Source organism: Microcebus murinus, chromosome 16, assembly GCF_040939455.1.
Source record: "Microcebus murinus isolate Inina chromosome 16, M.murinus_Inina_mat1.0, whole genome shotgun sequence".
Classification (NCBI taxonomy): Eukaryota; Metazoa; Chordata; class Mammalia; order Primates; family Cheirogaleidae; genus Microcebus; species Microcebus murinus.
The window spans coordinates 21,354,864-21,380,650 of NC_134119.1; the positions used below are offsets into that span (position 1 = coordinate 21,354,864).

At 38.3% G+C, this 25,787-nt stretch overlaps 1 protein-coding gene across 2 annotated transcripts in view; it reads left to right on the forward strand.

The window, feature by feature from the left end:
• PAK5 (p21 (RAC1) activated kinase 5) overlaps positions 1 to 25,787 on the forward strand; it is a 284,351-nt gene that overhangs the window by 110,736 nt on the left and 147,828 nt on the right. For both annotated transcript variants that reach the window (XM_012780805.2, XM_012780806.3), the window contains exon 2: positions 10,958 to 11,107. The gene's annotated coding sequence lies outside the window, so the exon portion shown is untranslated. The remainder of the gene's footprint in view (positions 1 to 10,957; positions 11,108 to 25,787) is intronic.

Genomic DNA, 25,787 nt, shown 5'->3' on the forward strand with positions numbered 1-25,787 from the left:
ACACACATACACACATATCTCACACTCATAGAACTGCTTTTCTTGGCTGTAAGTCAAAATGAAAGTGAGCTAGGACATTTGGGTTATTTTTTAAAAATTATTCACAGATGGCAAAAATGCTTTTTGGCATTAAGAGCTAAGTTCAACGACTAAAATGCTGCTTGGGATAGTTTTGTACCTAGTAAAATCCAAGAGCTAATATTTTTTACTATTTATTATCGGCCAGGTACTTTACATAAGCCATTTTCATTGCAACCTAAAGACCACTCCATGTTATAGAAAATGGTGTTCATCTCCATTTCTTAAATGAGTAAATAATCTCAGGGAATAATGAATCACCTCAAATCACACAGCTATTACAAGGTGAAGACAGTCTGTCGATACAAAGCCAAACCCTTCCTCCCGAATGTTGGAAACACAAGTATTAAATTTAATTGGTATTTTCTTATCAAGTACCTCCTATTAAGATGTACATTATTAACAGTTTCAGAATGATGTAGCTGTTATCTGAACATAGTCCACAGAACACTCACACTGCTTTTTTAAGTTGGTCTAATACAACATATCAATGTAACAAAATTGTCCTTGTACCCCATGAATATATACAAATAAAAAATGGGAAAAAATAAAGCCAGTAATGCCAATATGGCTTTATCAGGGATATATAAAGGTTATTTCATGACATATTTAAAGAGAAAGAAATACTAGAGGAGAGGTTTAGTGATGATCTGGGCATGTACTAAAGTAAGTTTATGATATCTAATATTTCTTTGGTTCATTTGGTTCTTTGTAATATAAATAGAAAATTAAAAGTAATACTAATTCTTAGGAAATAAACTCGAAGCAAAAAATGGTGAATTATGTAGAAAATATAATATAATGGTACTAATAAAATATAGAAATAACTAAGATGCATTTAATTAGCTTTATTTTTGTGAAGTAAAGTATTACTTCTGTAAAATATATTGAATTTTCTTATTGTTATGCAGTAGACCCATATGATTATGTCGATCCTAAAATTGCATTCCATGACAAGGTGACTTGTCTTCTGACACTGTAACATATTTGAAAAGAGTATCACAAGACTCTGAAAAGAAATTGTCTACTTATAGCCAATTTCGAACTGAATTAAAGGCAGCTTTCAGAACCATCTGAAGATTTCTTGTTACCTGTGTAAGTCATTGCTTTTTAGCAAATACTACTTATCTTAGCAATAATAGTTTAAAACATAGAGCATGATTTTGAGAAGATAATTTTAATAACAAATCACTTTCGATGAACTACAAATAAGTCAATATTAAATTTAAGCATTTAAAGATATTGAGAATAAACTTATTTGGAAAATCTTCTTGACAGCTTTAAAACATAAATTCATATTTGTAATGGGGTCTAAACATTTTTCAAATACACTAGATACTTAAAATATCATTCCTCCATTGTTTATGTCACAAAGTACTGGCATTTTTATAGGAAGTACATGTCTGCTAAGGATGTACATTGTACACCTCCAGTTAACTGATGCATGCAATGAAATGAAAGCAGATATTTCTTCTTTTTATCCAATAAGAAAAATAGAACAGGCTTCTGGGAGTTTAGGCTGACCTGCATAGACAAGGTGAACTATCAACCTATAATTACTTTCAGGGAAATTTTCTTTGAACTTGTCTGAAAATTGGATGAATAGTGATTAGTATCAGGCAGAAGAAAAGACCTGGGCTCTGGAATTTGTCTCTTTAAAATTGATGTATCATACCTATACATATTTGGGGGTATATGTGATATTTGGATACTTATATACAATGTGTAATTATCAAGTCAGAGTAATTGGGATATCCATCACCTCAAACTTTTATCTTTGTACTGGTAACATTACAATTCTTTTTTTCTAGCTATTTTTAAATATGGGTACATTATTGTTAACTATAATTTCCCTACGTACTGTTGAATACTACAACTTGTCCCTTCCAATTGTATTTTTGTACCCATTAACCAACCTGTCTTCATTTCTCCCTCTCCTGTCTTCCTTTCCCAGCCTCTGGTAACCATCATTTTCTCCCTACCTCCATAAGATCTACATATTTGGCTCCCACATGAGAGTGAGAACATGTAATATTTGTCTTTCAGAGCCTATCTTATTCCACTTAATATAATGACCTCTAGTTCTATATCGATCCATATTGCTGCAAATGACAGGATTTCATCCTTTTTTTTTTTATTTCGGCATATTATGGGGGTACAGATTTTAAGGTTTCAATAAATGCCCATTTCCCCCCCTCCCCACAAAAGTCTGAGTCTCCATCATGACCATCCCCCAGATGGTGCATATCTCACTCATTATGTATGTATATACCCGCCCCCTCCCCCCTCCCACCTGCCCAGTACCCTATTACTGTAGTACCTATGTGTCCACTTAGGTGCTGCTCAGTTAATACCAGTTTGCTGGAGAATATATCTGGTGCTTGTTTTTCCATTCTTGGGATACTTCACTTAGTAGTATGGGTTCCAGCTCTAACCAGGAAAATATAAGATGTGCTATATCACCATTGTTTCTTAGAGCTGAATAGTACTCCATGGTATACATATACCACATTTTATTAATCCATTCTTGGATTGATGGGCACTTGGGCTGTTTCCACAGCCTTGCAATTATGAATTGTGCTGCTATAAACATTCGAGTGTGGGTGTCTTTTTTGTAGAGTGTCATTGGATCATTTGGGTAGATGCCCAGCAATGGGATTGCTGGATCAAATGGTAGATTCACTTGTATCGCTTTAAGGTATCTCCATATTGCTTTCAACAGAGGTTGAACTAGTTTGCAGTCCCACCAGCAGTGTAGGAGTGTTCCTCTCTCTCCGCAACCACGCCAGCATTTATTGTTTGGAGATTTTTTGATAAAGACCATTCTCACTGGGGTTAAGTGATATCTCATTGTGGTTTTGATTTGCATTTCCCTGATGATTAGAGATGTTGAGCATTTTTTCATATGTTTGTTGGCCATTCTTCTGTCTTCTTTAGAAAAGTTTCTGTTCAAGTCCTTTGCCCACTTTTTAATGGGGTTATTTGATTTTTTTCTTCCTGATTTTTGTGAGTTCTAAGTATATTCTAGTTATCAATCCCTTATCGGATGCATAGGATGCAAAAATTTTCTCCCATTCTGTAGGTTGTCTGTTTACTTTCATGACTATTTCTTTGGCTGTGCAGAAGCTTTGTAGTTTGATCATGTCCCATTTATTTATTTTTGTTGCTGCTGTGATTGCCTTTGGGGACTTCTTCATAAACTCTTTGCTCAGGCCGATGTCTAGGAGACTGTTTCCAACTTTTTCCTCTAGAGTTCTAATAGTTTCATACCTTAGGTTTAAGTCTGTTATCCAGTGTGAGTTGGTTTTTGTGAGAGGTGAAAGGTGTGGGTCCTGTTTTAGCCTTCTGCAGGTGGCTATCCAGTTTTCCCAGCACCATTTATTGAAGAGGGGTTCTTTTCCCCAACGTATGTTTTTGTCTGCTTTGTCAAAGATGAGATGGCTATATGAGGATGGTTTTATATCAGGATTCTCACATCTGTTCCACTGGTCAATATTCCTGTTTTTGTGCCAATACCATATTGTTTTAATTACTACAGCTTTGTAGTATAGTTTGATATCTGGCATATTAATGCCTCCCATTTTGTTTTTGTTGCCTAGAATTGCTCTTGATATTCGGGGTCTTCTTTGGTTCCATACGAAGCGTAAAATTATTTTTTCTATATCTGTGAAGAATGCTGATGGGATTTTAATAGGTATTGCATTGAATCTGTAGATCAGTTTGGGTAGTATAGACATTTTGATGATATTGAGTCTGCTGATCCACGAGCATGGTATAGATTTCCATCTGTTTACATCCTCTGCTATTTCCTTCCTCAGTGTTTCATAGTTCTCCCTGTATAGGTCTTTTACGTCCTTGGTTAAGTATATTCCTAGGTACTTTAATTTCTTTGTTGGTATTGTGAAGGGAATTGAGTCTTTGATTTGGTTCTCAATTAGATTGTTGTTGGTGTATATGAATGCCTCTGATTTCTGTGTATTGATTTTGTATCCTGAGACTTTACTAAATTCATTTATCAGTTCCAGGAGTTTCTTGGTTGAATCTTTGGGGTTTTCTAGATACAATATCATATCATCAGCAAACAGTGAAAGTTTGATCTCTTCTGCCCCTATTTGGATACCTTTGATTCCATTTTCCTGTCTGATTGCTGTAGCCAAGACTTCCAGCACTATGTTGAACAGAAGTGGAGATAGTGGGCAGCCTTGTCTGGTTCCAGTTCTAAGTGGGAATGATTTCAATGTTTCCCCATTCAGTATGATGTTGGCTATGGGTCTGTCATATATGGCTTATATCATTTTTAGGTATGTCCCTTCTATGCCTATTTTCTTAAGTGTTCGTATCATGAAAGGGTGTTGGATTTTGTCAAAAGCTTTTTCCGCATCTATTGAAAGAATCATGTGGTCTTTGTTTTTGCTTCTGTTTATGTGGTGAATTGCAATTATAGATTTACGTATGTTGAACCATCCCTGCATCCCTGGGATGAAGCCCACTTGGTCGTGGTGGATTATTTTTTTGATAAGTGTCTGGATTCGGTTAGCTAAGATTTTGTTGAAAATTTTTGCATTTATATTCATTAGGGATATTGGTCTGTAGTTTTCTTTTTTTATTGCATCCTTTCCTGGTTTTGGTATCAGAGTAATATTCACTTCATAAAAGGTGTCGGGGAGGTTTCCGTTCTTCTCGATGTTGTGGAATAGTTTCTGCAAGACAGGTACTAGTTCTTCTTTGTAAGTGTGGTAAAATTCAGGTGTGAAGCCATCTGGACCGGAACTTTTCTATTTAGGGAGATTTTTAATTGCTGTTTCTATTTCAGCTGTTGAGATTGGTCTGTTCAGGGAATCTATTTCTTCCTGGTTGAGCCTAGGGAGGCTGTGTGTTTCTAGAAATTTGTCCATTTCCTCCACATTTTCCAGTTTGTGTGCATAAATATTTTTGTAGTATTCATAAATTGTATCTTGTATCTCTTTAGGATCAGTTATGATATCTCCTTTTTTGTTCCTGATGGAGCTTATTAGAGATTTCTCTTTTCTGCTTTTCGTTAGCTTAGCCAATGGTGTGTCAATTTTGTTTATTTTTTCAAAGAACCAACTTTTTGTTTTATTAATCTCCTGAATAGCTTTCCTGTTTTCAATTTCGTTTAGTTCTGATTTGATCTTGTTGATTTCACTTCTTCTGCTGGGTTTGGGGTTGGTCTGTTCTTCTTTTTCCAGCTCTTTGAGTCGTTTCATTAGATTGTCTATTTGTGATCTTCTTGTCTTTTGGTTATAGGCATTTATGGAGATAAACTTTCCTCTCAGAACTGCTTTAGCTGTGTCCCAGAGGAGTTGATAACTTGTCTCTCCATTGTCGTTTTCTTCATAGAATTTTTTTATTTCCGTCTTGATTTCTTCATTTATGAAGTAATCATTTAGTAAGAGGTTGTTTAATTTCCAGGTTTTTGTGTAGAAATGTGAGTTTCTGTTAGGGTTGATTTATACTTTTATGCCACTGTGATCTGAGAAGGTACATGGTATGATTTCTATTTTTTTAAATTTCTTGAGATTTTCTTTGTGTCCTAGGATATGGTCAATCTTAGAGAATGTCCCGTGAGCTGATGAGAAGAACGTATATTCAGTGGATTTTGCGTAGAATGTTCTGTAAATGTCAGTCAGACCCAATTGTTCTAGAGTTTTGTTTAAGTCCATTATTTCTTTATTAATTTTCTGTTTGGAGGATCTGTCTTGTGCCGTCAGTGGGGTGTTGAAATCTCCGGCGATTATGGAGTTGCTATTAATCCATTTGCTTAGCTCCAGTAAGGTTTGCTTTATGAATCTGGGTGCACCTAAGTTGGGTGCATATATATTTAAAATTGTTATCTCTTCTTGTTGGACTGTGCCCTTCGCCATTATATAATGACCCTCTTTGTCTTTTACTACTTTTGTTGGTTTAAAAACTAAATCATCTGAAATTAGAACTGCCACACCAGCCTTCTTTTGGCTTCTATTTGCTTGGAATATTGATCTCCACCCTTTTATTTTTAGTCTATATGCATCCTTGCAGGTTAGATGTGTTTCCTGAAGACAGCATATACTTGGCCTGTATTTTCTTATCCATTCAGCCAGCCTATGTCTCTTGAGTGGAGAGTTTAAGCCATTCACATTTATTGAGAGAACTGATAGGTAAGGTAGATTACTGATCATTCTGTTGGGTTGGATGTTGTTGCTATGATTTCTGTCTTGAGCCATTGTAATATCTGGCCTTTAATATCTTTGGGTTTTGGTTGTTTTTATATTCGTGGGTTGTTATTATGATGTTCCGTGCGTAACGCTGTTTTAAGTACTTCTTGTAGGGCTGTTCTTGTCTTGGTGAATTCTCTGAGCCTTTGCTTGTCTGAGAATGTTTTTATTTCTTCTTCATATACGAAGCTTAGTTTTGCAGGGAATAATATTCTAGGCTGGGCATTGTTTTGTTTCAAAAGAGTGAGAATGGGGCCCCAGTCTCTCCTTGCTTGTAAAGTCTCATTGGAGAAGTCTGATGTTATTCGAATGGGCTTTCCCTTGTATGTTACTTGCTTCTTTTGTCTTACAGCTCTTAGAAGGGCCTCTTTAGTTGATACTTTGGTCAGTCTGATGACTGCATGTCGTGACGTCTTCCTGTTTGCATTGAATCTCCCAGGGGTCCTCTGAGCTTCTTGAACTTGTATATCAAGATTTTGAGCAAGGCCTGGGAAATTTTCCTCTATTATATCTTCAAACAGCTTGTCCAACCCTTGAGTGTTGTCTTCTTCCCCTTCTTGTAACCCTATGACCCTCACATTAGGTTTCTTCACATAATTCCCACAGCTCTTGTAGGCTTTGCTCTTTTCTCTTGTTTCTCTGCTCTATTTCTGTAACTGATTTATTTAATTGGAGGGTGTTATCTTCAAGCTCTGAGATTCTTTCTTCTGTTTGATCAACCCTGTTCTTGAGACTTTCCACTGTATTTTGTAGTTCCTTGAATTGATTCTTCATTTCCAGGAGTTCGGTTACACTTTTCTTCATTGTGTCTATTTCTTTTTCCAGATCCTGGAGGCTTTTTGTGGTTTCTTTGTGTTGGTTGTTGAGTTGTTGTTGCAGCTGGGTGAGTGTTCTTATGATCCACATACGAAATTCCTCTTCTGTCATATTGGTTGCCTGATTTTGGTCGGTGTCTGTTTCTAGGGGGCTGGTGCTCCTCTTTGGGGGTGTGTTTTCCGTTTGGTTCTTCATATTTCCTGAGTTCTTTTGCTGATTTCTTCCCATGTCAATCAGTTGTTGTTTCTTTCCTTAAGTTATTGTTTGGGTATTCACACACCTTGTTTAGTTTCTGAGGCGTTAGGTGGTGTCTGTGGGTGAAATTGGACCACTCCCTGTATATTGAGTCAGTGGGTGCCATGGAAAGGCTGTGCAAGATGCCGTCCCTGTCAGTAGGTGGCGTTTGCTTGGAGGAACAGGCTGTGCTGTTGATTTTGTGTCCTGTTATCAGCTCTTGTTCTGGGCGGAGCTGGGTTGGGTAAGCCTGCCCTCAGGCAGTTAGCAGGGGTCAAAGTTCAGTTCTCTGCTTCCAGGGAAAGCTGTCAGGGCGGGGCTGGAATGGTCCCGCTCAGCCAGAAAGTCTGGGTGTGGGGGTGGGGCTGTCTGAGACCCGCAGTCTGGAGCGGGCCTCTCTTCTTTCCACCCTCCCCAACTCTGCAGCTACTCCTGGGCCTCTGCCAGCAGGCCAGACCACAAGCCACCAGGCCTCCCCGGACTGTGATGCCGGCGGGGAGGTTCCCTCCATAGGAAAGGAGGGTTGCCCTCTAGGATGCCGATCCGCCCCTGGAGGCACACACACCTCAGTAGGCTGTTCACGTATAACCCTTCTGTGCCCCGGGCAATGCAGCCCTCAGTGCAGGGGATCTAGTCTGCAGGTCCGACCTCTGGGTCCCAGAGTTCAAACTGTATCCCCACCAGGGAGAGGATTTCCGGTCCCAATTCACCCACAGGGAGCCCAAGCTGGGTCTATGTCTCTCAGCCTCTGAGTCGGCACCGTTCTCCTGGGAACATGGTGCCAGCAGCACCTGGGAGGGCGAGCGGGTAGGGAGCTCACAGTCTGAGCTCCCCTGAGTCAGCTGTAGGGTCCCCAAAGGGAAGGTCCCGTTCCCTGGAGGTGCCTCTGGCTGGTGGCTGTATTGTCTCTCTGGGCAGCCTCGGGTAGGGTCGGCGGAGGGGAGGAGGAGGCAATATGGCGCCTGCCGCGCGGCTTGGGTCTGTGCACACGGTGGTGCCCAGAGGAAGTTGGGAACCTGGTGCCACATCTGCTACAGGCTCACCGCTGGCGGCGGCGGTCTCTGGGCTGGTGTCCGCAGGTCTCTCCACCCGCTGGGGAGCCCACCAGCAGTCCCAAATGCAGGGGAGGGGAAACAGCAAATCCACCTACCCTTGCCGCTGGTCTCTGGGCTGCTCTGGTGGTCTCAGCCTCTAGTTCTCCTCCGCAGCCTCCTCCCGTGGAGTCTCCCGGGGTCTCAGGTACCCCTCCTTCCGGCCCTTGTCCGCTGTATGCTCGTCTTCTTGCTTCTTTCCTCTAATTTCTGCTAGAATCTGTCTTTTCTGCAGAGACACTCTGTCTGGCTGGATTTCATCCCTTTTTATGGCTGAATAATATTCCACTGTGTATATATACTGCATTTTCTTTTTCCATCGTTCATTGATGGACACTTAGGTTGATTTTGTATCTTGGCTATTGTTGAATAGTACTGCAATAAACATGGAAGTGTAGATATCTGTTTGATATTTGATATACTGATTTCCTTTCTTTTGGATATATACCCAGGCAGTGGAATTGCTGGATCGTATGATAGTTCTATTTTTTGTTCTTTGAGAAACTTCCATACTGTTTTCCATAATGGCTATACTACTTTACATTCTCACCAATTGTGTACAAGCATTCCCATTTCTCTGCATCCTTTCCAACGTTTGTTATTTTTTTAATCTTTTTGATAATAGCCATTCTAACTGAGGTGAGATGGTATCTCATTGTGGTTTTGATTTACATTTCTCTGGTTAGTGATATTGAGCAGTTTTTCATACATCTGTTGGCCATTTGTCTGTCTGCTTTTGAGAAATATCTATTCAGGTATTTTGCCTATTTTTTAATTGTATTATTTGTTTTTTGCTGTTGAGTTGTTGAGTTCCTTATATATTCTGGTTATTGATACCTTGTTGATGGGTAGTTTGCAAATATTTTTTCCTATTCTATAGGTGTGTCTTCATTTTGTTTCCCTTGCTGTGCAGAAGATTTTTAGCTTGATGTAATCTAATTTGTCATCTCTTTTTGCTTTTGTTGCCTGTGCTTTTCATATCTTATCCCAAAATCTTTGCTCAGAACAATGTCCTTGAGCATTTTTCCTAAAGTTTTCTTCTAGTGTTTTCATAGTTTCAGATCTATCATTTAAGTCCTTAATTCATTTTGAGTTTATTTTTGTATCTTGCGAGAGATAGGGATCTAGTTTCATTCCTCTGCATATAGACATCAAGTCTTCCCAGCACCATTTATTAAAGAGACTGTCTCTTCCCCAATGTATGTTCTTGGTGCTTTTGTTGAAGATTAGTTGACTGTAAGTACATGGATTTATTTCTGTGTTCTCTAGACTGTTCCATTGGTCTTGGTGTCTGTTTTGATGCTATTACCATGCTGTTTTGGTTGCTGTAGCTTTGTAGTGTAATTTGAAATCAAATAGTGTGATATTTCCAGCTTTGTTCTTTTTGCTCAGGATTGCTTTAGCTATTTGAGATCTCTTGTGGTTTCATATGAATTGTAGGATTATTTTTTCTACTTCTATGAAAATGTAGTTAGTATGTTGATAGGGATTGCTGGAATTTCTCTTTTTAATAGGAGGGAACATTTGCTTTTAGTCCCCGAATCTTTCGTGAAGAATATGAAATATGTATTTAATCCCTTTCTACCCTATCTATAGTATTTACTATTCACTCATTTAAATAGCACTGCTGTGCTGAACCATAAGTAAGGTTAGGAACTTGTAAGATTTACATATAACTTTGATTCAGCCAATGTATATCCAGCCAATCCTTATTATTTGTGATTTCATATTTGCAAATTTGCCTTCTCATGATTTTTACATCTTTGTGCTTAATGGTGGTGATTCTACTATCTGAAATGTCCCCCCAGTGTACTGCTGAGATGCTGTCTAGGGTTCCTAAGCACAAGAAGGCTATCATATGTCTTATGGAGAACATATATCTGTGTTAGAAAATCTTTACTCAGGCATAAGTTACAGTGATGTTGGCTGTGAATTTAATCTTAATGAATCAACAATATATATCAAATAGTGTGCCTTTAAACAGAAACATACATAAGACAAGGTTACATATATATTGTTTGATGAAAATACTGGGTCCACAGACTTGCAGAAACCTAACCTTATATTTTCCCTGGGAATGGTGGTTCAGTATTTGCTAATTCCATGTTTGTGGTGACTATAAATCATAACTACTGAAAATGAGAATTGACTGTATTAAAAATGTACAATTGCCAATTAGTGGGTTCAACCCCAGAGATTTGGGGCCTAAAAGCATAGCTCCTGCTTCAACAAGATTCACCATCTATTGGAGAGATGGATTCATGGTTAAATAATTACATACAGTAAAGAAAGTGCTATGGTACAGATGAAGGCAAAGTGCTAAGGGGAGGTGCTAACACTGCCTGGAGGTATCAGGTAATAATATACAGATCTGTGCATTCCTGAGAAAAATGATAGAAACACTAAAGAAAGGCTATACTACTTATAGGAGAATGTAAAGTAAATGAGGTTATGTATTTATTTTTAAACAGAGCATAATGTTGGTGGGATTCTGAGTCATGTTGCTATACCATGTCGTTACAGAAATACACTATGGTGAAATGCTTCCACCTCTTGCCAAAATGAACACTGAGGAAAAATGAAGAAGACTGAAGAACACCAACGAAAACTTGCAGAACAGAAATAACCATCCTCCTCTGGAGTCTTTAATTCATCCATAGCCATCATAAAAAGGTAGGGGAATAAATTACATTATGGTTTTGCCCTTTTGAAATTTTCCTGGAATTACATAATACTAAAAAATCTGAAAAGTACATGTATTTATTTAACACATCTCCACTGGGTGACTTCTGCTGGCCTGCAAACTGTGCTAGGCACTAGGAACTAAAAAGGCAAGGGTAGGGCCTTGCAGGAGCTATCACTATCGTAGAAGAGGTGAGTAAGTAAATAAATGGAAAGGAGACTGGCAACCCTTGACCATGTTTATGAACATGGTTAATGAGATAAGGAGTGACTGAGGGGCTACTTTACTGTGGTTGTCAGAGCAGACCACTCAGAGCATTTGAGCTGAGAGTTGAGTGACGGCCAACAGCCAGCCATGTAGGGTCTGAAGATAAAACCTTCCAGGTGCCATGGACCAGGATTTCCATAGACATGTTCAAGGCTCCAAAAGCTTACACTGCTTTAAGAAAGGGGATTTGGAGAAGCATGACATTAAGAGTTGAAATTAGAGAGCCTTTTAGATGTGGGAATGTGTCTTGATTTTATTCCAGTGAAGGTTTAAGTTATAGGAGAGTCATTTAGCAGAAAAAAGAAAGAACTTACATTTTTACAGGGCTGTTCTGCTTTAAGATAGCTAAGTAGTAGGCATGGGGAGGGTACAAGAGTGGAAAACAGGCTGCTCTCAATGTAGGTCAGAGATGCTGGTGAGTTGGCTTACGGATTTGGTATTGGAGAAAGATGGATCTGAGATATTTTGGATCTGCTTCAGAGCATAGTTGACCACCAGTGCTCTTTTTGGATCTCCAAAGATAATTCCTGTTTCCATATGTAGGGTGTGCCATCCATTTGTATTTTTATATACAGTAGTCAAGTAGTAACTTATTCTACTGTTTCAAAGAACTGTTTGTGATGAATATGTTTGTAGCCTACTGTTGAGACTTAGAGGGGGTTGATGTCAAATTGTGAAAAGAAAGAAAATACTGCCTGGAAATCTCATATTCTAGGTGGGTAATCTTGTAACGCTGGGAGACTTGAGCTTTCCAGGTGTATTTGCAACTACTCTCCTACTTCCTGCATGACTCCTGACTTCTGAGGACATTGTTGCTCAAACCACTGAGCGGCAGCCTGTGTGAAGGGTGCCCTTCTAGAAGAGAAACATATGAGATATGTAAGGACTAGGGCTTTGGTCACTCTAGCATGGCTTCAAGACTAACACTTTCATACTGGGTTATTCCTAGATGGAACATTGAAGGGAAAACTAACATTCAACTTAGAATTGATATTTTAAAGAGAGGAGAATATATTAATTTAAGCAATGTTTGCCAGAGAGACTGATGCTCTGTGCAGTGAGGGTTTCACGTCCTGGAGTGTGTAACCATTGTGCAAAGCCCATGGGGGGTGGGAAAGGTTAAAAAATATATACAATGACCTTGGCAGGTAGATCCAAGTTTGCCAGAAGCCAACAGCCACTGCTAGAGTATGGACCACCCTGAAGTCTGTAGATCAGAAGAGTTATTCATAAATAATTCAGCTGAACAATATTTTAAGATCTTAGCAAAGTGCGATCATGCTTTTCAATACTCATAACTGTCTGAAATGATTCTAAACTTGTATGCCATGGGTATTCTTCCTTCCTCCACCCCAGATCCCTTTCATAAGCTCTTGGTCATCAGAAAACAGCCTCAGTGCAGCAATTATACAGTGTCGATAGTTGAAAAGACTCATGAGACTCTACAAGTTCTCAGGGGAGCCAAGTCTCAAGCTTACTGAAGGGTATTTTATGCCCTACAGCTCAGGTAACTAAAAGCAGGCTAAACAGGTAAACAGGTGCAAACCATCAATCAATACAGTTTCAATGAACAGCATAAACAAGCTGGTAGGGGATGCCTATGAGGGAATTTTAGACTTTCAACAGCACATTATAAATCACTGAGATGGTATGTTTCAGCTCTATCTTGGCCAAGAATCAATACCATGTTTCTTGGTGCCCATCAATATAAGCACAGAGCTACCCAAGATCAACTGCAAGTTAGCCCTTCCCTCATACACTCAGAGAATTGAGCTGTGATGAAAACATCAGAGAAGACATAGAGATGACACAGCACATTCCATGACTGGTCTTGTCATCCGCTGGACTGGATACAACTCTTTGTTTAGCTGAAGAGATCAGGAAAAGGCTGGGCCATTCAAATGGAAGTCAAAGTTCCTGAAAGAAGTGACTGCATTCTGGAGCAATAAGGATGAAATAAAATAGAAAGAGTAATTGTGTTTTAAGTTTGTTTCCCTAGAAGCAGATGGTGAGACAAAAATAAAATTGGACACTGGTATTTATTCGGGAGGTAATGCCAGTATTCCTTTGTAGGGTAGTGGGGATGTGAGACAGAGAAAGAAGGAATACAGAAAAGGAATACAGAAAAGATGTCTTATCACTACTGTGACTAAGAAGGGCACAATTCCGTTAGGTAATTCTGGAATACAGTATAGAACATACCTTGGATTTATCCCAACCAAGGGCATGGGAATTAGGATATTTAGCCACCTTCTTCCATCTGCCTTGGCTAAGGCCTGCTCCCTTAGGTGGAAGTGGGGAGTGTAGCTCCCTGGCATTTGTGCCTGCCATACATGTAGACCAAGGGATTCCAGCAGCCAGAGAAAGACCAGGCAAAGAGTCTCAGGTGTTTGCCATTGGAAACCACCATTAGGTCCACATGCACACAAACGATGAATGCCAATGATGTATGTGGATGGAGCATGTACAGTTTCTACTATAAGAAGTGACAACAATGATGATAGTAATGTTCATATACATATAGCTATCATTTATTAAGTAATTATAAGCCAGCTACTATATCAAATGTGTTATATATATTTTATCATTTAATTATTATTTATTTGTTGCACACCCACTCTGTGTCAGGTGGGAGACATACAGAATCACCACAATCATGCAGCATATATACCTGTTCGAGTCTTTAGTTTATAGATGAGCAGGTAAAACTCAGAAAAGTTAACCAAATTCTTTGAAGTAACACATACAGTAAATAGAGTTGGGATTCAAACCCTGGTTTCTTTGCCTGTAGAACTAAACCTTGGGCAACACTGTAATCCTTAATTAACTAATCATTGATATTTTTCTGATACCCATCTATTGAAAAGTTGGTAGGCACTATTTAGATTCTGAGACACAGAGCAAAAATTGCCTCTGTTCCCAAGGAGCTCTATATTTATAGAAGAGAAAGACAAACAAACAAACAAACAAAACCAAGTCATGTTATAAGGGCTATAATGGAAGTATGTTGTATCTATTGAATAGAATCGAGAGAGTATCACTCATTGCTGCATAAAAAATGACCCATAACTTAGTGTCTTAAACAATTAGCATGTATTATTGCTCCTGAGTCGAGGGGTGAGTTGAGGAGTTCTATTGAGGTGGGCCAAGGTTGGCTGATCTTATTTGGGTTTGCTTATCTGCAATCAGCTGACAGGTTGGCTGGAGGCTTGATTGTCTAAGATGACTTCACTAACATGCCTCATGATTGGCTGGATGTGGCTAAGGCAGCTGGCCAGGATTTATTCAATGGTAACTTATTGAATCACTTATTCAATAGAATGAGTGAAAAGTGTTCAAGTGTTCCCAAGGCTCAGAACAATTGCTACTGCTATATTATATAAGCCAAAGAAAATCACAGGCCAGCCCCTATTTAAGGGATGGGGGAATAAATAGTGTACTTCCTGGTAAGTGGAGTTTCAAAGTCACATTGCAAAAGGACACTGACACAGGAAGGGGAAGAGCTAGATTGCAAACTGGCTACCAGGAAGAAAACATCTGAATACAGCTTACAGAGTGCATTGGCATTCCCCAGCCAAATAAGATAGGAAGAGAATTTAAGGCAAGAAGAAGAGTATATGTTCAAAGACACAGAAATATAGCCTCATAGTGCTTTCAGGTGACTTTAGAATGAAGACATCTAAGTGGTGAGGGAGAGAGAGAAAGATTAAAGTCTAGAAATCTACAAAATGTACCAGAATTCAGGAAAATAAAATTTAACTTGCAGGCAGAATGTTTATGAAAAAATGATAAATGGAAAGGATTAGCAAAGACTGGTCAGGGGATGGATGGATGGATGGTTGGTTGGACAGATTTTCAGAGCAATATGGTTAACAAAATTCTAAGATTATCTCTTATGAAAGAATTTGTAGGATTTGTATTTATTTCAAAAAAGAAGGGAAGGAGGAAATATCTTGATGCATACTTGAAGAAAAAGATGTGCTTGAGAATGGGCATGAAGGAAAGAACTTTTCAGTGCATGACCGTGTTTGTGGCTTCAGGAAGATGTTGCAAGGAGGTAGATCGCATGATAGAAACTCCTTCTGTGGTGCACCCTTCCTAAGCATAGTGAGTGGGTTTTGTAGATACCAATGAAGAGTTTGGCTTATTATTCCACACAGAAATTCCAATGCTCTAGACTCTGACAAGGCTGGGTTTTGGGGGGCAGGTCTCTCTGAGGCCCATTGACATTAGTAATATATTTATATAGAGATCTGTGCATGTGTGTTTCCATTGGTGTATGTATACAAAATGGTAATTTTACATAAAGTGGAATTCTTCACTCTGAGACTGAATTGTGTAAACTGAATAGCAGCCTTATTCTACAGTTTTCCAAAGCAACTTTTAGTGTTCCCCTGGGCCTGTGTTTTAAGTGCATTCTCCCAAGTCACCAGGTGTAACACATTTTAGTGTGAGGCTTAGCAAACTGACATTAGCATCTCAAGCTCCTTGGAGACAGAATGGGAACTTGACTGTGGAAATAAATGCTGGCAAGACCCTTGAACAGAGAACCTGGGGTCAAAGTACTGACCCTTATTGGCTTGGGAAATGCATCACATTCATTCTCTCCCCAGTATGTTGGTAATTCTTTGCTTCCTATTTCTAAAAGTAAGATAAAGATTTTTTGTTGTTGTTATCTCAGTGAACAAGATGACAACATACTTGGCTAGTGGAACATCTTGTTCAATGACCCTGTAAGTTAGTTATAAAAATAAAAGCAAAATAATGCCATTATATACAAGGTGTCCTTGCTTGTAAGATGCTCCTTTATTTGATGTACCACCAATACACAGAAACCACTGCCATTTGAACAACAACAAAAAGATTAAGTTTTTAAGAGAAATAAAATAAGTATAAAATAACATAGCCAAAGGAAAATAAATAACATAGTAAAAGCTGACAGCAAAGAAACAAAATCTAGTGAGTACTCTCTGGGGATTTAATAATGGATTAGTTAATTAATTTTTCTTTGGGGAATAGGACACCACCCCATTTCGTCTCCCCACCTCCTCTCCAGGGGTAACCTCTATCCTAAATCTGTGTCTAGCATTCCTTTGCTTAAAAAAAAAAGGTTGCACCAAACATGCACATATCTCTATGCAATATATTATTAAATTTAATATTGAGCTCATAGTCATGTAGTCTATAGATTTGTTCATTTAAGTCAACATTTATGTTTCTAAGATTTGTCCATATTGTTGCATGTAGCTGTAGTTCATTTTCAGAGCTAGTGATATTACATTTGTGTTAATATTTTGTAATCAATTTATCCTTCTATAGATTGACATTTATCTTGTTTCCATTTTCTGCTATTACGAATAATACTATGATCATTATATATATTTTATAAATTTATATATAATTAATTATAAATAATTATATATAAGCTGTATATAATATATAATTATATTTTATAAATTTATAAAATATATGTAAATATATATTAATATATATATATATGTATATCCTGGTGCCTGTGTAAAAGTTTTTCAGGGCAGTATACCTGAAAGTAGATTCCTAGGATATAAGATAAATAGGTGACTAACCATCTCAGTTTGTCTAGAAGTGGTTTCCTTAAATATGTATTTGTTCAATTTGACAACATAGTACTAAACTCTTTCCCACAGGGTTGGTAGCAAATTACACTCCCAACAAGCAGTATGTGAGTATTCCTTTTGAACACCATTCTTTCTGAGATTGGTGTTTCAATATCTTAATTTTTGCCAATCAATTGAGTGTGAAATGGAATCTTAACCGTAATTTGATTTCCCTGGTTACTAATGAGGTTCAGCATCTTTTCACATTTTGTTCTCCATTTGTGTTTTCTCTTCTGTGAAATGCTTTCCATATCTTTGGCCATTTTTTTCTGTTGGGTTGTCTTGTCAGACACATCTTATGCATCTCTCCATATTCTCTTGGTTTTACCAGCACTTAGATGAGTGCTACTGAACAGTAGCACTAATGGCATTTTGGACTGAATAATTCTTGTAGGATATTGTCCTGTGCATTAAAGCATGTTTAGTAGCATCCTTGGCTTTTCCCCACTAGAGGCCAATAGCACCCCCTAGTTGTGAAAATAAAAAAAGGAATGCCTCTAGACATAAAATATCTCTAGCTAGATGTTTCCTGGGGGACAAAATTGTACCTGGTTGAGAACAACTGACCTAGATCCTTAGCATTTTGCTCCTGTGGGAGAGAGGCGGGAACAAGGAAGATAAATTCCCTCCTTATTTTTTTTCTGGGCTGTTCCAAGCCATATGTCTCTGTACAGCATGTTTAGAGGTGTCGATTGTCACGTAACAGATGCATTTGCTGGACCACTGGCTGTGTTTCTTCACGGTCCATGGCAATCACCTTGTCTTGCTGCCCTCCTTTCCTTCCTCATTTCCTTTCTTATCTTTCCCCTACCTTTGAATCGCATATTCCAATGAAAGCATTAGCAATTAATGCTTATCTCAGGGTGAATTTTCTCAGGAAACTGAGCTAAACCAAGTAGTTGTAGAAAAGATACCCTGTGCATAGGATTTTGGAATTGGGTTACTGACCTGTCTGAAAGCAATAGAGAACACATATTTCGTGGTAAATTAGGATGAAAATAAACCCTGGCAGGCAGCAGCATCACAATTATTTAAGCTTTCACCTGTAGTAAATTGGGTCAGGCTTAGGTGAAAGCCCAAGTGTTAGGAGATCTAGTAAGCTGCAGCACACAATGAATATCACAGCAATGATAATTATGTAGCTTGTGGAGCAGGGTGGCTACTTCTTGACCTGCAAAAAGACTTTGTCAGCTGAAGGCATGCTCTGAAAGCTAGAGGGCATCTATGGCTACTTTAAAAGAGACTTATGTCTGATCATTGCAGGGAAGACTATGATGAAATTCAGGGCAGGATCTGACTAAGGTTGGCAGAGATGCAAAGGAGGTGGATACACAGCTTTGTGGTGTCTCCTATTTCAAACTTAGGGCCATGCTGAGGCCTGGGATGAGTTCATTTGTGTGGATGAACTTAAGGACCTTGAATTTCTAAATTCCCCTAGCCCATCCTAGAAGACAGGAGCAATCCTTCTCCCTTGACAGAGAAGAATAACTCACTTTATCCAATGATTGTGTGAGAATCTCATCTGAATCATTTGCCTTATAAGATGATTCTTGCTGTCCTTAAGATCTTTCTCTGCCATTCCACATTGGCTCCACACCAGTAACTAGAGCATAGACTCAGGAGAGAAGTATCAGCCCTTCTCCAAGAAGGAATAGCCTGCCCACTGAAAAGTTGAAGTGCCTGGCTAATATGTGCCATCCAAACCAAGGAAACCTACCTGGGAGTGGACCTCCAGTGTATTAGAATGGTAGGGGAAATGTATGAAGCTGGATCAGGGCATATTCATTGATATAGAGACACACACTCATAATTCATGATTCAGCTTTTTGTCAAGGACACTTGGAGATGGTACTGATGTGGTTCTGGGATGGTTCTTCAAAGATGTGGAAATAACCCAAGTGCCCATCAATACATGAGTGGACTAATAAAATGCGGCATATGTATACCATGGAGTACTACTCAGCCATAAAAAATGGTGAACTAATGCCTCTTGTATTAACCTGTATAGAACTGGAGACCATTCTTTCTAAGAGAAGTATCACAAGAATGGAAAAATAAACACCACATGCACTCGCCATTAAATTGGAACTAATCGATCAACACTCATGTGCACATATGGAAATAACATTCGTCGGAGAGCAAGCAGATGGATGGGAGGAGGGAATGAGTAAATTCACACTTAACATGTACAATGTACATTATCTGAGGGACGGGCACACTTATAACTTTGATTCAAATGGTACAAAACCAATTTACATAACCAAAACTTACATACCCCTGTAATATTCTGAAATTAAAAAAAATGGTTTTAGATAGAAACTGTAAAGCTACCATTTGACTATATTTCTACCTAAAAGGGCCCAAAGGACACCCCCTTCACAAAGACAATAAGGTATTCTGGTGAGAGGTGCTGACACCTTGAAGAAGGTTGTCTGTAAAGGCTGTCATTTCTGGGCTGGGGCTGATGTTTGGAGAAGTTGTCAAGTAGCTGAGTTTCCTAATATCACTGGGATGGTAGGACCCAGAATAACAGAAGCTGAGTAGCAGCTCTTACCTACTGTTAGAGGTAGGATGGCCTTCACTACTATAATGGGTAGCAAAATTAAAGTCCCAATCAGGGTGTCTTGACACACAGGAATGTAATGATGGCTAAAATACTCTGGAAGTCTTTAGGATAAAATATCTGGACAGCTGACTGAGATGCTGCACAATTTAGATAAACAGGGGGAAGTTACCAAGAGCATATTAGCCATGAAATATCAGGGTCCCTTTTCAAGCTTCTACATCTTAGTCAGGTCAGAGATGGCAAAGGACTTATGACAGTCAAATCACAGTCATCTTTCTTCCATTTTTAATTGTTTTATGTTTTACCTATAGTTATATTTATCTGATAATTCTTTATTGTTATTGTTTTCATGAAACAGGGTCTCTCTCTGTCTCTGTTACCCAGTCTGGAGTGTGCAGTGGCATGATCATAGCTCACTACAACCTCAAACTTCTGGCCTCAAGCAATCCTCCTTCCTCAGCCTCCCAAAGTGCTGGGATTAAAGGCACAAGGCATGGCACCCAGCCTTACCTGGGCTAATTATAATAAGTGGAGTACAATGGGTACAGGAAACCAGTTGTTTATTGTTTTATTAACTATCACTGTTGGTGTTGTTTCTCCTTGTGTGACAGGTAACCTTTGATTGTTGATGTTAATATGTGGGAATCCTATAGAGAATATAGTTTTGCTGTCTCTAGGAGTCAGGGACAATGTTAACTCCCCTTCAGAATTCAACTCAACTCTAGGGTCTGCCCTGCCTTCCATGGTGAAGGGCTGGAGGCTTGTTCTCCAGGTTAGTGCTGTCATTGCCACATTCCCTTAAGTCCATCCAGTCTTTTTCATTAGTTTAGTCCCCACATTGGTTCTTTCTCTGGCGCCATTTCTCTGTCATTTATTTCTGTAGGCAGGGGTGGGAGAAAGCTCAGATATTTCATTTACTAACTAGTGAGCCTGGCAAAATTGATCACTTTTTTTCGTATGTATCCAGTATATATTTGTATTCTAGCATAAGGATTCTTTAAATTATCTAGACTGCAGGCTACCAAAAATGAAATAACTTTGGCTCCTTACTAACGTCTTTGTTAGTATGAAAATGACTAAAAGCGATTAGCACCTGCCCAGGGCACCAATCATAGTGGAATTGAGTTTGGTCCAGGAAGTCTTTAACTGAATGGACTTGAAGGGGTTTTCTTATCCCTTGTCAAATGTCTTGTTCACGTAGTTAACAGGTGTTGATGAGAAGATTGAGCCTGTGGGTGTAATCCTAAGTGAGATTTCTCTAGTCAGTAGCAAGCTCCCTTCTCCACACATCCCTTCTTATTCATTGAACACACACATTCAACATGTGCTGAGCTGTCCCTCTTATTGCAGTCATTTCTTGAAAGCAGGCTAATATATAGGACACTTTAGAAAGGTTTCCACACATTTCAAAGTTTGACATGTACAAAGACACATGTTTAACTATTGAGAACACTATCATCATTGAAATTGCTAAATCTCTACTTTAATTGAGAGAAATGTGAATGAACTTGATGAAGAGGTCAGAGAGTGGACCGGAGTTCTGTTGCCTACAGATCATGAAGTGTAAGACACAGTAGACAGGGCTGGAAATTTTGCACACAGGGCAAGGTGTGCCTGTCTAAGTGCAGTGACTCCTACTTAACTCCTATGTGTTATTGCTCTATGGGAGTGTGGGCTCAGATCTATCAGATATTCTGATTTTTTTTTTTTTGAGAAAAGCTTGAAAGCTGGAGTTTTCTGAAATCTCCTAATTGTTAAACATTGGTTCATTAAAAAACTAACAAAACTATGAAAACAATGAAGAATCTGATTTTGTAGGGAAACAAAATTTGTTTGTAGGCAACGTATAAGCTGAATCTAACCTGCAGACAGGTTCAAATAAGCTGTGTGTAGCTCAAGATTGATGAGTTTCAAAAAGCAAATTCTGTCTGCATGGCAATTTGATAATTTCGCATCAAGGAAAATACCTTCTGTCTTATGTATTTTGGCTTTTGATTGATTTTTAATTTGGCTTGGGAGTTTTTTCTTAAAAGCCTAGTGGATATTATATCAACTAAAGCTACACACAGGCCCAGTAATACCCACCCCCCAGGTGTACGTCCAAAAATAATTAATGCTAATGGATATCTGTCCTAATAATATAAAACTGGAACCAAACCAGAAGTTCAACAACAGAAGAATGATAAATAAATCCTGATTTATTCATTCAATAGAATACTTTGCAAGAAGAAAAAGAACACACTATTGATGTACACAACAACATGGATGAATTACATAGACATAATGTTGAGCAAAAGATTTCAGACACAAAAAATATGTATGTATGATTCCATTTATATGGAGTTCAAAAGTAGACAAAATTAATTTGTGGTGATACAACTCAAGGTAGTTTGGTACACTGAGTTAACTGTCTGGTTTTACAGCTCAGGGACTACCATGTAATAATTTGAAGGAGGTTTTTCTGTATCCCTGTTTGCCATAGGTGTGAGGAATCCGGATGTTGGAAGGTCAGTCCTTCCTATCCTTCTTTAACTGAGATTTTCCATCGCAAATGCACATGTATAAAGGAGAAGGCATTCTGATTCTCCATGTGAGATGATATTCCACTTTTTCCAAGCCTTCCAGGTTCTCCACCCTGTGAAATATAATTTCCTTTAGCTATCACAGAAATTTAGATTTTTTCTGTAAAACTACCAAGCTTGAAAGAGTGGCACTTGTGGAGCACTATTTCTGTGTACACTGATCCCATATCTTCCCTGCATCTTCCTGATCTTCGCACTAAAAAAAAAAAAAAAAAAAAAAAAAGTACATAGCAGAGTAACCCTTCTCCTTCTACTTACAAGCTTAATACTTCTTTCCAGTTTCATAAGCTATAGACTTAAGGGAAGAAAATATGTACCCAAGGCTGTATCTCTACTACTAGAAATTTGTATTTCTGTACAGATTGTGTCTCATGCCCAAGGGATTGGTAAGTGCAGCCTCAACAGGAAGCAATTAGGAAGTACCTAAAAGAAGCTCCCAGTCTATTTTATTTGGCATCTGCTCTCTAGGGCAGAAAGTAAGTCAAGGAGAGTGTGTGGTAAAAACCAAAGGAGTAACTGAAGAAGGGGAAGTGTGTACTGAGCCCTTAGGCCAGGCAGAGCCTCTGATGATGGAATCAGGACTGTGTATTCCAAACACACATGTACGTTGTAGTTGCTTATTGCAGCTGATATGACATGAAATGTAGCAGCCCAAGATCTGGTTGAAGTCCGGGGGTGTAGGGCAAGGTGTTGTGCTGTCCAGGCTGGCTGCTGGTCTCACAAGTGTTCCTAAAGGATTTGTTCCTAGTTCAAAATTTCAATTATATCTCCACGTTATTCAAATATTACTATTCACAACAGAAGACAGAGAAACAACTCAGGGTCTCTACACAGCACTTAACTTGCTTATTTATAAATAAACAAGGAAAGATAGGAACAATTGGAAAGTGTTTTTCTTATCGACTTCCAATCATCATGTTTCTTTATTGTAAAGTCAAGTTAAATCTCATTCCAGTACACTTCATGGAGAACTTGGCATTTTATTCCGTGGAATTTTCATTTGTCAAAACCAAAGGTACCTGATATGGGAATCTGGTGACCTCGGGCATTCTCAGCTGTATCACTCACAGACTGCAGTGCAGCCTTCTGCACACTTCCTAACCTCTCTGAGTGAAGCAAAGTGAAATCATGTGCTCTGTCTATTCCATAAATTCAGTATGAAAGAAAGTGAAAGCCGCCCTAAGGAAGTATAAAGCTTAAAGTGAATGTAAGGTGTGATCGATCATTCTTATTTCTGTGGCTTAGAAAGCATATACCAAATGGCATGTCTGCAAATATTCCTTAAATGACGTACTTTGTGATTCTTACAACTAATGTTTTTTTTTTTTTTATTGGAAATAGAAGTTTCATTAGCTGTAGAAGAATAACTAAAGAAAATACAGTTTAACAGAGTAAAAAGGAGATACACAGTTTACTATAAAGCACTAGGATTTATTCTAGCCTCTGTGTCTTTCTGGTTGGCCAAATGGTATACCTCCATGGAGTTGTTTTTCCTTATTGCTAAAACAGAAATACCAGCATCTACCACCCTGATCTACTCAAGAGGTGTGTTGTAAACATCAAAGGAAATCATATGTGTAAAAATTGTGTTAAAATTACAAAGTAAAAGATTATATAGCTGAGGTTTATATCACCCTTTCCTCTTATTCTCAGAAAGGTTTCTATGTTGAGAATTCTGATAAGATTAATCAATCCATCTATCCATTTGCCATGCTATCTGATTTCTTTCTCCTTTTACACATCCAACTAAGTAAAAAAAGTAACTAGCAAAAGCCATCATATGTGTCAGATTCATCACAGTATCAAAGAGTTTCTAATAACATGGGCTATTTTCAAGAACTTAAAGATATTTTATGACCAATGTTTTGTTATATCAGTGCTGGCCATAACTTGGGAAAACATAAAATTTGTTGTCCAAACCAGGATTGGTTTCAGAGGAAAAATGAGAGCTGTTAATAATTATGCTGGGATAACTGTAGTCAACTAGATTGTTCTGAACCAAAAAATACTGTCCAAAAGCTTTCCTTTTAAGACAACTCATAATTATGCCCTAATATGTTCTGAGAACTAAGGTAGGCATGGGAAATAGTTTAAAAATGAGAAAACTAAGTGTATACCATAGCTCTACCCTTTAAGAAGCCAGAATCTATATGGTAGTGGAAGCCTTATGAAATACAATAATGCAAAAAGAATAAATAAAAGCCATCATGCTAGCTAGCAAGTTTTTGATTTGGTGGGGTAGAAGTTTGGAGATTTAGACATAACTATGGAGACTTAGGCAACTTTGAGTTGCTAAAGAGCTTTTTTGTGGGATCTCAGTAGATGTAGAGAAAGCATGGTGGAAGGCATTCTGGACAAGTAGAACATCCTGGATGAACACAAAAAAATGGGTTTCCGTGGCTGTGTGTAGAAGGGAGAGAGAAAGGGGCCGTAAAGGAATTTTTAACAGGTAAAAGTCATTGTTTCAACAAATGGCTATTGAGCATCTGCTATATGACAGGCAGTGTTCTAAATGGTAGGAATGAAACAATGAACCAAACATCTTTACCCTTATGGAGTTTACATTCTAATAAGGGAAAACTTCCCTTAATTAAAATCTGCATCTTCTCTAAATGAACTTTTAGATGGCTAGAAGTCTTTTGGGGGAAGGGAGAATGCTACTTGAAAAGCACAAAACAAGATCATTCAACTCATTTTGTGTTTAAAATAAATAAATAAATAAATAAATAAATAAATAAATAAATAAATAAGAGACCTCCAGCAACTAAACTAACTGATCTTCCCAAGCCAGAATCCGAGACATGAAGTGACATTTATCAAGTACTCCTTCATTCATTCAACACACATTTATCGAGAACCCAATAGACACCTGGCACTGTGCTATGAGCTGGGGAAACAGCACCGAGAAACATGGGAGAAAGTTTTACTAGACATTTATCTAGTAATATTAGGTCTTTCAAGACCATATATCCCAAGCCAGAAAAATAATATTTAAAAGAATAAAAGTTCTTCAAGCTCTTCTTTATATATTCACTTTATAAATACAGAGCTAATAAGATGAAAGTAGTTATTTGCTTTTCTCTATAATACAATTTCCTTGCTCTGATTATTACTGTGTGGACCCAAGTTTTTGCTTCTGCAAATGTAATAGATGCCTATGGCAATTGGAAACCATCGGGAAACAGAAAAAGAAATGTTTCTCCCACGTCTGTCTCAGAGAGTTGTAGGCCATTTGTCATGCTGTGAGAAGTCCCATTTGGAATATGCGAGATGTTAACCTGATTATGAGGTTACACACTCCCTAAAATTGCTTCTGCGTCAAACAAGACAGTGTATTTACAATGCTGAAATATTGAGTTAATGTCATTGCATAAAATAAAAATATGGGAGTGTTATTCCCAGAGTTCTCCAGCTAGAATCGCAGAAACACAAATTGCTAGACCCACCCCCAGAGGTTCTGTTTCCAAAAGAGTTTGCATTTCTAACAATCCCAGGTGTTACCTGTGCTGATGATCGGGAAGCTCCACATTGAGAACCACTGTTATTCTTTAAATATGGGGTTATCATATGAATATAAAATTGGTTGATCTATAAATATGCAAATCATAACATTTATGAA